Source organism: Cupressus sempervirens, chromosome 11 (genome assembly GCF_028749045.1).
Source record: "Cupressus sempervirens isolate cs-2001-9-10 chromosome 11, ASM2874904v1, whole genome shotgun sequence".
Classification (NCBI taxonomy): Eukaryota; Viridiplantae; Streptophyta; class Pinopsida; order Cupressales; family Cupressaceae; genus Cupressus; species Cupressus sempervirens.
In genome coordinates, this window is record NC_143128.1 from 231,466,558 (window position 1) to 231,478,790 (window position 12,233).

Genomic DNA, 12,233 nt, shown 5'->3' on the forward strand with positions numbered 1-12,233 from the left:
ATATGGGGGTCTAAACTAGAGGAAAAAATTATGGACGAAAATGGTATTCATGGAGTTACAAATTACATGTGGGTAACATGTGGCATGGTTATTTTTCCTATGGTTTTTTAAGACCACAAATAGTTTCCAAGTGCCAAATCACCATAAAAGGAGGGGTTGGGGAGGTATTTGTATCATCGAGTTCAGTTTGCAAGATTGGTGCTAGAAGGAGTCTCTCTGAGTTTGAGTACATGTTTGAGTTGTGGTGATGCACTCCTGTAAGAACTTGCATTGCAAGTGCATTGTAATCTTTTAGATTTGAGAATACATTGTGCGGGTTTTGGAGGGTTGGGTTTTTCTCCTGAAAGGGTTTCCCCATAGTAATCATTGTGTTATTAGTTCATTGTTATTTTGATTGTGTTGTTATGCATTTCTTGAGATCTCTACAATAGTTAGTTGAATTTGCATAATTTTCCTCTCAAAGATTAGTGTAGGAAGTGATTATGTGCACCTTAGCTTCCTTACAAGTGATATCAGAGCCTAGCCAGTTTTTGTTCAATTTTTTGGGTACATGGTTTTTTGAGCTAATCAAGGTTTGAGTGTGAGCTTGTGCAGAGGTTTTTTATTTCTATGTATCAGGATTGTATAGATGGAAAGCACATCAGGGATGATTGATGTAGAGAATTTTTCTGGCACAAACTTTGAAATGTGGAAGCTGAAGATGGAAGATCTATTGATTGATTGGGATCTATGGTATGCAATTGATGAAAAGAAGATAAGGACCACAGATCCAACTTCCCCTATAGAGTATGATGTGAGAGATAGAAAAGCTAAAAGTCTCATTAGATTGTGTCTTGTAGACTCTATATTGATTAATGTCCATGAAGAACCTACTACGAAGAAGCTTTGGAAGAAGCTAAGTGAGATCTATCAAGTAAAATCACTTGTGAACAAGATTTTCTTGAGGAAGAAGTCATATTCCTTGAGAATGGAAGAAGGTGGATAGATTTCTAAGCATCTTGAAAGTTTTGATATATTGTTGACTTAGTTGACCTTATTTGGGGTGTGGATGGATGAAGAAGAAAGGTGTCAAATATTGTTATGTTTATTGCTAGACTCATGGGACAATCTTGTCATGGCCATAGGGAGCACTTCAGTTGTCTTGAAGATGGAGGATGTTGTTGGTTCTCTACTTTCTAAAGAGATGAGAAGGAAGGTATCTCTGAATGCCAAAGAGGCTTTGAGTGTTTGAGGAAGACCAAAGGAAAGAGGCAAGAATGAGAAGTAGCATGGCTGTTCTAAGTCCTAGAATAAGGGGAGATCAAAATCTTGTGGTAAGCCCAAGACAATCTGCTGGAATTGTGGCAAACCTAGACACTTTCAAAAGGATTGCAAAGAGGAAAAGAAAAAGAAGAAGAATAAATATTATGATTCTAAGTCCAAGAAGGAAGATGGAGATGCTTTCATTGTAGCCTTCACCACTCATGCAAGTGACAATGCATGGTTGATAGACTCAGATGCATCTTTTCTCATGACTCCTAATAGAAATTGGTTTAGTAAGTATGAAAAGTTTGATGGTGGTAAGGTGTATTTGGGTGATAATTCAATTCTTAATATTGTTAGTTGTGGAAGTACTCATGTGAAATTTTTTGATGGTATAATTAGAAGATTTGATTTTTTCTTGCATATCCTAGGACTAGCAAGGAATTTTTTTATCTATTAGTAAACAAATAGATGCAGGTTTGCAAGTACAATTTTCTTGAAGTAGGTGTGAAAATGGTGAGAAGTGCTATGGTAATAGCAAGAGGAAGTAGATTGGGTACATTATACCAACTTGATGCATGCATGATTGAGTGTAATAGCACTTCTGATATGACAATGAAGAGGACTACTTTGTTGGAAAAGGGGAGGGTTTCTCTTTCAATAGATGGTCATGATTTTTGGGTACCCAAGGGTGCTTTATCTATTGAATCAAAGTTACCTATAGAGAAGACTATGTTATGGCACTAGAGGTTCAGCCACATAGGTGAGAAAGGTCTATGAACCTTAAAGAACAAAAACATTGTTGATGGGTTGTACGACTACAACCTTGATTTTGATTTTTGTGAGCATTGTATCTATGGTAAACAAAATTGTGTTTAGTTTTACTCAAGTTCTCATAAGTCCTCATGTATTTTGGATCTAATCTATTCAGATGTATTTGGTCTAGTTGATGTTCCTTCTATTGGTAGATCAATTTATTATGTTTCTTTCATTGATGATTTTAGTAGAAGAGTATGGGTTTATTTTCTTAGAAGTAAAGGTGAAGTTTTCAATCATTTCAAAAAATTTAAAGTAATGGTTCAGTTGTAGACTAGAAAGAAGATAAAGAATTTGAGAACTAATAATAATAGTAAATATCACTTCAATGATTTTGACACATTTTGTAAAGATTGTAGTATTAAAAGAGAGAAGACAACTCTATATTCTCCATAGTAGAATGGAGTTACAGAAAGAATGAATAGGACCTTGATGGAGAAGGCTAGGAGTATGCTAAGTAGAGCTGGATTGGAACAAAAGTTTTTGTTTGAAGCTATAGCCATTGCCTACTACTTGATAAATAGGTCTCCTACATCAGCTCTTTTTGATAAGATGCTAATGGAAGCATGGTTAGGCCACAAGCCCTCACTTAGACATCTGAGAGTTTTTGGTTGTGAGGCATATGCTCATGTACCAAAGGAAAAGTAGACAAAATTGGACAACAAAGCTATCAAATATATCTTCATCAGATATAGTTATGGTGTGAAAGGATACAAGCTTTGGGATCCTGTTGCACAAAACGTATTTTACTCTAGAAGTGTTATTTTTAGAGAAACTGAGCCTTCTTCTGTTATAGTGCAGCCATAATAGATAAAAGAAAAGAAAGATGAGATTCAACTTCTTGCTACACTTGAGAAAGTTGAATCGAGGCCCTTAGAAAGACAAGTTTTTGAAGAGAGCTCTATAAGTTCTAAATCATCAAAGGACAAGGGAGAACCTCATCATGAACCTGAACTTGAACCAGATCTTGTTCAAAGGTCTAATGGATAGAGGAAAGCACCAGAAAGGTATGGATATTCTCCTAATGATTGGAGGTGTACATTTTCTTTGAATACTAATATTGATGAACCAAAATTTGTAGAAGAGGCTCTTGGTATGAATGATTTAGAGTCCTAGAAAATAGCCATGGAAGAAGAGATGGAAGCTCATAAGAGGAATGACACATGGGACCTTGTATCATTGCTTGGAGGATAGAAACCTATTGGTTCTCAATGGGTGTTCAAAAGGAAGATGGGTTTAGATGGAAGCATTGAGACATATAAAGCACATTTGGTTGCAAAAGGTTACTCCCAGGTTGTAGGAATTGATTATGGTGAAATTTTTTCTCCTATAGAAAAAATGGCATCCATTCAATTTTTACTTTCTATTGCAACATCTTATGATCTAGAAGTTGAGTAGATGGATGTGAAGAAAATTTTCCTTCATGGAGATTTGGAGGAAGAAATTTATATGACATAGCTAGAGCACTTTGTAGTGAAAGGAAAAAGTCATTTGGTCTGTAAATTGAAAAAATAGTTGTATGGTTTAAAACAAACTCCTAGGATGTGGTATGAGAAGTTTGATACATATGTATTGAGTTTGGGATTTGTGCAATCCAAATTTGATCACTATATATACTACAAGTCAGATGGTGATTATTTCTTGGTTATTGCCTTATATGTTGATGACATGTTGTTTATTGATAAAGGAAAAGGTTTGATTGCGGAATTAAAATCTTAGCTCTCAGAAAAATTTGAAATGAAAGATCTTGGTGCAACAAGGTATATTCTAGGAATGGAGATTATAAGAGATAGACAAAAGAGAAAGCTTTGGCTAGGCTAGAGTAAGTATGTTGGTACTATTTTGAGAAGATTCATATGCAAGATTCTAGACCATTAAGAGTTTCTGTTACTATGGGAACAAAGCTTTCAAGCTCACAATGTCCTACATCCCCATTGGAGATGGAAGAGATGAGTTGAGTACTGTATCAAAGTGTTATTGGAAGTTTTATGTATGATATGTTTTGTACAAGACCAAACATTGCCCAAGTAGTGGGAGTACTTTCCCATTATATGTCTAATCTAGGAAGAGAACATTAGGATGTAGTAAAAAGATTTTTTAGATAATTGCAGGGCACCTCAAAGTACTCTATATGTTTTCATGGAACAAGATATGAGCATTCCTTGGATATTTGAGGCTATGTGGATTCAAATTGGGCCGGCGATGTTGATAGTAGAAGATCCACCAGTGCATATGTGTTTATATTATTTAGTGGTGTAATTAGTTGGATGAGCAAGCGACAAGCTATGGTCACTTTGTCCAGTACAGAGGTAGAGTATATGGTATCTACTCATGCCTGCATGGAAGCTATTAGGCTAAGGAGACTGTGTTCAGACATAGAATTCAAATAGGGTATAGTGAAAATTTATAGTTATAGTCAAAGTGCAATCTACCTAGCAAAGAGCCCAACATTTCATGCTAGGACTAAGAATATTGATGTACAATATCATTTTGTGAGAGATATGGTTGAGGATGGCAAGGTGAAGCTAGAGAAGGTAGAGACTTTGGAAAATATTATTGATGCTTTAATTAAGCCTGTGAGGATAGAGAATTTTAGATGGTGTTCAAAGTATATGGGCCTCTCAGCCCCTAGCAATTAAGTCCATGATACTATGGATTGCCTAACTCTTGCAAGGTGTTTGACAAGTGGTAGAATGTTGAGAATTATGTCTCAACCTTGCAAGCTCTTTTTTTGGAAAACTCTAGAAAATTGTAGCTAAAAAACTCTAGAAAATTTTTAGAAATTTTTAGAAATTTTTTGTGGTAGTTTTCCACATATTTATGAGTTGCAAAGAGGTGTATGAGTTGTTAAAAATGCGTCTAATCTCTAGAAAAATGTAGAAGGGCTATTTTTGAGTGTTAAAAACTGATTATATAACTTTTATGGGGGTCTAAACTAGAGGAAAAATTATGGATGAAAATGGTATTCTTGGAGTTACAAATTACAAGTGTGTAACATGTGGCATGGTTATTTTGCCCATGGTTTTGGCCCATGGTTTTGTAAGATCACAAATGGTTTCCAAATGCCAAATCACTATAAAAGGAGGGATTGGGGAGGTGTTTGTAATATCGAGTTCAATTTGCAAGGCTACTGCTAGAAGGAGTCTCTCTAAGTTTGAGTCCGAGTTTGAGTTGTGGTGATGTGCTTTTGTAAGAATTTGGATTGCAAGTGCATTGTAATCTTCTAGATTTGAGAATACATTGTGCAGGTTTTGGAAGGTGGGGTTTTTCTCCTAGAAGGGTTTCCCCATAGTAATCATTGTGGTATGAGTTCATTGTTATTTTGATTATGTTGTTATGCATTCCTTGAGATCTTTGCAATAGTTAGTTGAATTTACATAATTGTCCTCTCAAAGATTAGTGTAGGAAGTGATTCCACACACCTTAGCTTCCTTACACAATGGGTAAGTCAAAGTAATATCTAGTGGGTTAGTGATATAAATGGGAATGGAATATATTTGAGTAGAAGTAGTGGTGGAGTTGTTTTCAGAAATGGCAGAGTTCTTCTAAATAGATAGGAGGAACATAGAAGCTTCAAGGGTGTATTTTGGGTTGTTCCTAGAGGAATGAGAAAGATAAACGCTTTCTTGTGTAACAATAGAGAACACAAATATAATAAAATTAGATATATTTTTACTAATAAAGGAAATCATCTTGCAAATATAGATACACTCTATGTAAGATGGGGAGCTGGTATACAAAACCCAAGCTTAGAAATTCTAAGAGCAGTATAGATATATGCTTCAGACTTTTTGAGGAACATACACACGACATGCCTATAGCCAGCATAATCAGATTACTTTCTAATTACAATGACTAGGGGAATAGCAATAATAGTAGTAGTTGTCATAATGAATGAATGAATTTTTTTTGTCTTGCATGAGGTCTACCAAACTTTTGATAAAACATAACTAAACAATACCTCATTTGTGTTGTTTTTTAATATTGGGATTGAATGTATGAAGCACCATTGATCAAGGAAATGCCTACACTATCATATCACTAGCCCTACTTCTCACCTATTTCTATTCCATAAGATATGCTTTTCAACTTTTTTTTGATCACATAGATTATCTTGCTTTGATCTATGCAATATTGAGCTCTGATATTTTATTCTTTTATGCATTGTCCATACCTTAATTGCTTTTCTCAATGTAATTGTTAAACATGTTTCATCAAGGAATTTTTTTTTCAAAAAAAGAAACAAAATTATAACACTATTCCATTTCTATTGCCTTTTTTTGTCACTGACTATGTCATTGTGGAGCAATTGCTACAATAGTGTATGTCTTGAAGATGTCCAATAGTTCCCAATATATGGAACACCTTGGTGTATTTAGGAGTATAATTTTTATTTATTCATTGCTCATTTTTATTTGTGACATTATTGGTTTTGGTATTGTCTGGCCATTTCCCTTATGAGAACGCTATCTCTATTTATTTCTTTGCAATTGGAGGTTGATGAGTTTGTTTTTTTGGAAGAATGTTTTAGTTCTATTTGTTCATATTTGTTCCATGTGAAAAACTAATGTCTTGTACTTATCGTCTAAACTTAAACCTTTCTTGAAAGACAATGTCAAGGTATTTATTAAGAAATAAATACAACAAGGCCTGACATTAGTCATCCCATAATTTTTTGGGTATAAATAAGAAGGGTGCACTCACAAATTGTATACCCTTTTTCCTAACGAAGAAAAACTAAGCTAAGCTCAATAAGGAAATATAAGATTCCCTATACCATTTTGAAGATTTTAATTCTTAACATCAATCCAAGGATATTTCTTCTAACTTGATAGAGTGTTTCATAGTATCTTGGTGAGCACTTTCCCTAAAGGGAAAATTCTCTTAGTGTATTCTGCATTCTTTTCGAAATTTATATAGAAATAATTTTTATTTTCCAATAAGAATGGTGTGAAAGAGAATTGATCTCACATCCTCTTTAGTGACAAACAAGTTAAGATTCATAAGAAATTGAAAGTACTTTTAAAAATGTAAGATAATATTGCTGAAATGATTTGAAGTGTTAATGAATTCTGTTGGGACTAAAAATTGCATGGTCAATTTTGAGCACCATTGAAGAATTCAAGCCCCATAAACGCTTTTAAATACATTTGTACCCAAAGGTGTTTAACATTTCTAACACCTTCCATTTAGCATATCCACTTGTTCCATGAAGTCAAATTTATATTTTGAGTCATTTTATGAAGTTTTGTTTTGAGCATTTGTCAAATCTGCATTTTACCCTAAGTGTCAAACAACAATAGGAGGTTGTGTTTGCATTTGAAAGTCACATCTAGTAATATTTCATGACATACCATTTTGGGAGTGTCTAGTGTCCATACCTAAGAGCCTATGTTTTAGATTTTGAGTCACTTTGAGTCTGTTTGACTAGCTTTTGAACCCCTCAAAGTTGGTCATTTACTATTTTCATGCTGATACAGTTTGCACAAAATTTTGGAAAGCCCTGTTTGATGAGTTATAATGTTGACCCAGTTGACTGAAATGTTAAAATTCCTTTTGTGTTGCATTAAAGATGTTAGAGACTTGTTATGTTTCAAGTTTTAGCTCATGATGAATCCATTTGATCAGTTTTCAAATGCGATTCCAAATGAAATTTGTTTTTACTAGTGTCAGCAAATGTAGATTATTTGGTACCATTGTTCATGATGATATATCTCAAAATCTCTGAATGATGAGATCAAATGGATTGTACCATTGCATTTTTCTCTGAAAATACTTTAAGTGTGCCAATTTTCAATTCATGATGAATTTGTTTGCACACTTTTCTAGGTCAATTCCATTTGCAAAAATTGCTTTTTGCCATTATTTCTAGTTGTCAAATTTGAGTAGCTCACTTTGACCTCTCATCATTTTAGTCATATTATTTGTCATGAGACCAAATCATAGATTTATACTCTCCTCATGACAGTGAACCAATATCCCAGTTTTTGTCTCCCCATGTACACATTTGCCTAGTTTTCAAAGCCAAATTCGAACCCAGTTTATTGTTTTCTGACATGTTTATCTGCATGTGTTTTTAAGTAAGCAACTTTGATGGTGAATATCTTTTGACGTCAAATTCATCATGAGATGAGATTTAGCAGGGTGCAAGTGTGCAAAATAGAGAATCAGTAGGTCAGATTTTAGAGCCTAGTTAGGTGTTTGGGTTAGTTTTTAAGGCCAGTCAAAGGACCTCCTGGCATGAAATTGATAGTTCTCTAAAAAGGATAAAATGAGTTTTTAAGGATAATTCAATGCTTGATTTTGATTCTAATCAGTTCAAGATGTTGGTAGATTAGTCTGAGATGTTTAGTTGTTTGGAAATGAACTTTTTTTTAGCTGGACCCACCTTGGGGCCCAACTAATTTCACCACACTACCACAACATCTGAATTATTTCAAATATAGGATCATTACATTTGAACATCTTATTTGAACAATTTGGTTGTTCAAAGAAAAGTGGGGTTATGCATCATGATATTAAACTTCATAATGTAATAACAGACTATGAATCATGGAAGCTTTGCTTCATAGATTAGGGTCTGGTTGAATTTTACTATCTCATTTGAAGGGAGAAAATTAGATCACTTTCATAATGAGAAGAAAGGTTCAAAGTAGGGCATGGAGGATGAAAAGATTAAAAATAAGATGGTAGCTATTCATTACAAATGAAGACTTCCAGGCAACTTGCAGAAACCACATGCAACCTCCAATGTTTTAATGAGCCATCCATTTGAAAAGGAAGCATCTCAGTTTAGAAAGGACCCCCAGGTAGTAATGTAAAAGGGGGACCCACAAAAAGCCAGCATAAAATAAAAAAGCAACCCATGCATTGTTTAGAAGAACAAGCAAGCCAAAAGAAAAACCCAAAAAACATAAGTATGTTCAAAGCCTGCTAGAGGTGCATTGTAGGATGCATACTAAAGTCAACCAAAGGTTTAAAATACTCACACATGCCCTCTTTTTGCACTTTAATTAACTCAATCAAAAAAAAAGTTCTGAGAATTCCACCTGAGTTTGCAGTACAGTTGAAAGATGAAATCAGGGAGGAACTTATCTTGGAAGGGCCAAGTGGACAGATATGGTTTGTAAGCCAAGATCTAGAGATTGATCGAAGGCTGGAAAAAATTTGTTTTTAGTCACTCTCTTAGGGATGTAGAGTTTGTGGTGTTCAACCTGGTTGATCGATCCCATTTCACTATCCATATATGCTGAAGGTGGTAGTGACAAACATACATTTTTTAGGATTGATGTAATGCAAATTGGAGTGGAGTAGATATAAAGTGAATTCAATGATGCGTTATTCAATGTTAATTCCCTAGTACTTAAAAGACAATTCACGCCATTCATAAAAAGGGCAATTAAGTTTAAAAGATAGAGCAATTAACAAAGGGCAAGTGAGTATTCAGAGTCCCTACCAAGCCTTAAAGTAAGGAGTCTCCACACTAAATAAAAAGGGCCTCATGCAATGTTAAAGGAAAGGAACACACATGACAAAGGAAGCCAATGTATTAAGGTAGGGAGCTCACACAAAGCCTCATGGTAGGAATCCATAGGGTATGATAGCAGGGAGTTTATAATAGGAAAATTGCCATGTGTAAAAGGAGGCTCAACATTTTAAAATAGAGCAAGGATGCCAAAATGGAGACATCCACACATGGAGGATATGCTAATCATAAAAAAAAATAGTTAGAAACTGTAGCTTTCATCTCATGTAGGCCATTAAAAACAAGTCCATGCACATTAGAGAAGAAGCCATGAAATTGAAAAAGAGACATGCATGATCAATCAATAGCAAAGTCAAAAGGAGCTTGTGAAAGAACAAAGCCATCTCAGCCCAAGATAAGGAAGACGACATGTAAGAAGAAGCCCACTAGCGGCATGAAAGAACAAAGTCACAGGTATAATAAGATGATGCAGAGTGGCATGCAAAAGGTAATGGATTCCTACAAAACTGATTCAAACTCCCAAGGTTCCTATTAGGTTCTAAGACACCTTAAAGGGCAAATACCACAAATATGGAATAGACCTTCAACTATCTCTTTGAACCCCACAAATTATTTCAATAGACTCAAAATGACATGTATAAATAGGTTTTACAATCCCAAAACCAAGTTCATGCATAAACCCAAGTTACCCCTCTTGACTAGGCTACTCTCTTCTTCGGATCAGCAGACCCCATTTTCTTGACTTTTCTCTCAAACTTTACAAAATACCAAGCAAAAAAATATGATTTTTAGATACCCTTTTCAGATTTTTATAACATATTAAAAAAATAGATATTACTATTTTGGAAAGATTGTACGGAATAGGACAATTTTGTCTCAAAATTAGGCCTTTTAAGCCACTTTTACAAAGCAAGTACCCTTCAAACTTGTCCCCTAACTCTCAAAATTTCTACAGTATGGTATTTTGATTCCAAACTAAGGATTCCTTGGTCTTTCTTCCAAGTTTACCTTTCCAGGCATTCTTTCCAACAAACCCTCTCATTAAATGGCATAAAACAAGGATTTTATGGTTCTCCCACTTCCAATCACTTCTAGAATCTGTTCAAAGATGGAACACCATATTTATGGCATGCCCTAACTCTAGAAAACATAAAAACCCTACCTCCTTAAGGTTTATTCTCTACTTCTATACTTGTCCCCTTGGATTTTCCTCTTTTTTTCACACCTTAATTGCTTTGGTGGCCACCAATCACAGGTTAAATGCTCCATACAAGATTAGTAATCATAATACATGTTAAATGGATGGTATTACATTAAGAAATAGTAAACATTTCATGGAAATACCATGATCAATCAAAGAAAACTGTCAAAAATGCCTAAAATATGACTGTTACAGCCAACAGTACGGAATTTTAATGACCAAATCTTCAAATCTGAGTGCAAAACCCTATGAATCACCTCAATATATATCTAAAATGATATTACCATTCATTCCAATATCAAAAAATTCTACAAAACAAAGGATTCTTCAAATTGTTCTTGAAATGAAGCACTTTTATTGCAAATTCTATAACAGTCTGTACTATCTTAAGGTACAAGCCATACCAACACACACACACACACACACACACACACACACACACACACACACACACACACATATGTTCAAGAGATAGTTCTCAACCTCCTTAACTGACTCCAATTCGTTTCACTACCTATCCCTTTATAAAATTCAAATTAGAAGGTTTCCCTCCAAAATGGCTCTTATGCAAAATTTGAATTTTTTAAAGCAAGAAACTATGTCTAAAGGGACTTATTGACTGTTTTAACCTATGCAATGACTTGGGGATGTTATGACATAATACTATACCCTAACTAATGACTTCTCTACCTTAAACAACCACTAGATCCTATTCGAAGGATCAATTACAACTCTTCAACATTGGAATCAGCCCATACATCATACAAAACTATAACCTTTTGTTCTTTCAAAAACCATGATGGGTTGTAAAATAGACCAATCGATATCATGAGATGCTCCAAGACCTCTATATGTCCTTGAATCTCCAATGTGCCCCAGATGAGTATGGGATGCTCCTGCATAATAAGAGAAGCCAAAGTAAGAATAAGATCACACCATATGATAAAGAGTAGCCACGACATGCTGAACACAATTTCACACTTGTAAAATCAAGAGGTAGCATGCACCAGAGGGAGAAATGGTTTAAAATGAATGTCCCACATTTGTGAGGAAAGGGGACTTCATATTGTTTAAATACAATACAACATTCCACTCAAATGAATTGAAGATGGAGCCTTTTGGAGCACATGCAATGTGTGAAGACCCCACCATTGACTTGGACAGCCAGCTAGTGTGTGAACCAAGGAAAAGTTTAAATGAAATAACAATAATGATGACATGGCAGGTTTAGAGGTAGTGAACAAGATTGCACCACGTGTCTTGATCGTGATGTGGGCACATTCCCACAAGACAAAAATGCTCACGAGATAAATATTGTAGGTATGCAGGATTGTGCCACATGGCGATTGGTCCTAGTTGGAGAAAATCAAGAGCAGTTTGAAATAGAGCCACCAAATTGTGACACATGTCATAATCTGATGGTTAGCGCAAGACTGCAAGACAAAGATGTGCACTAGTTAAATATTGTGGGCAAGTTGGCATGTGACA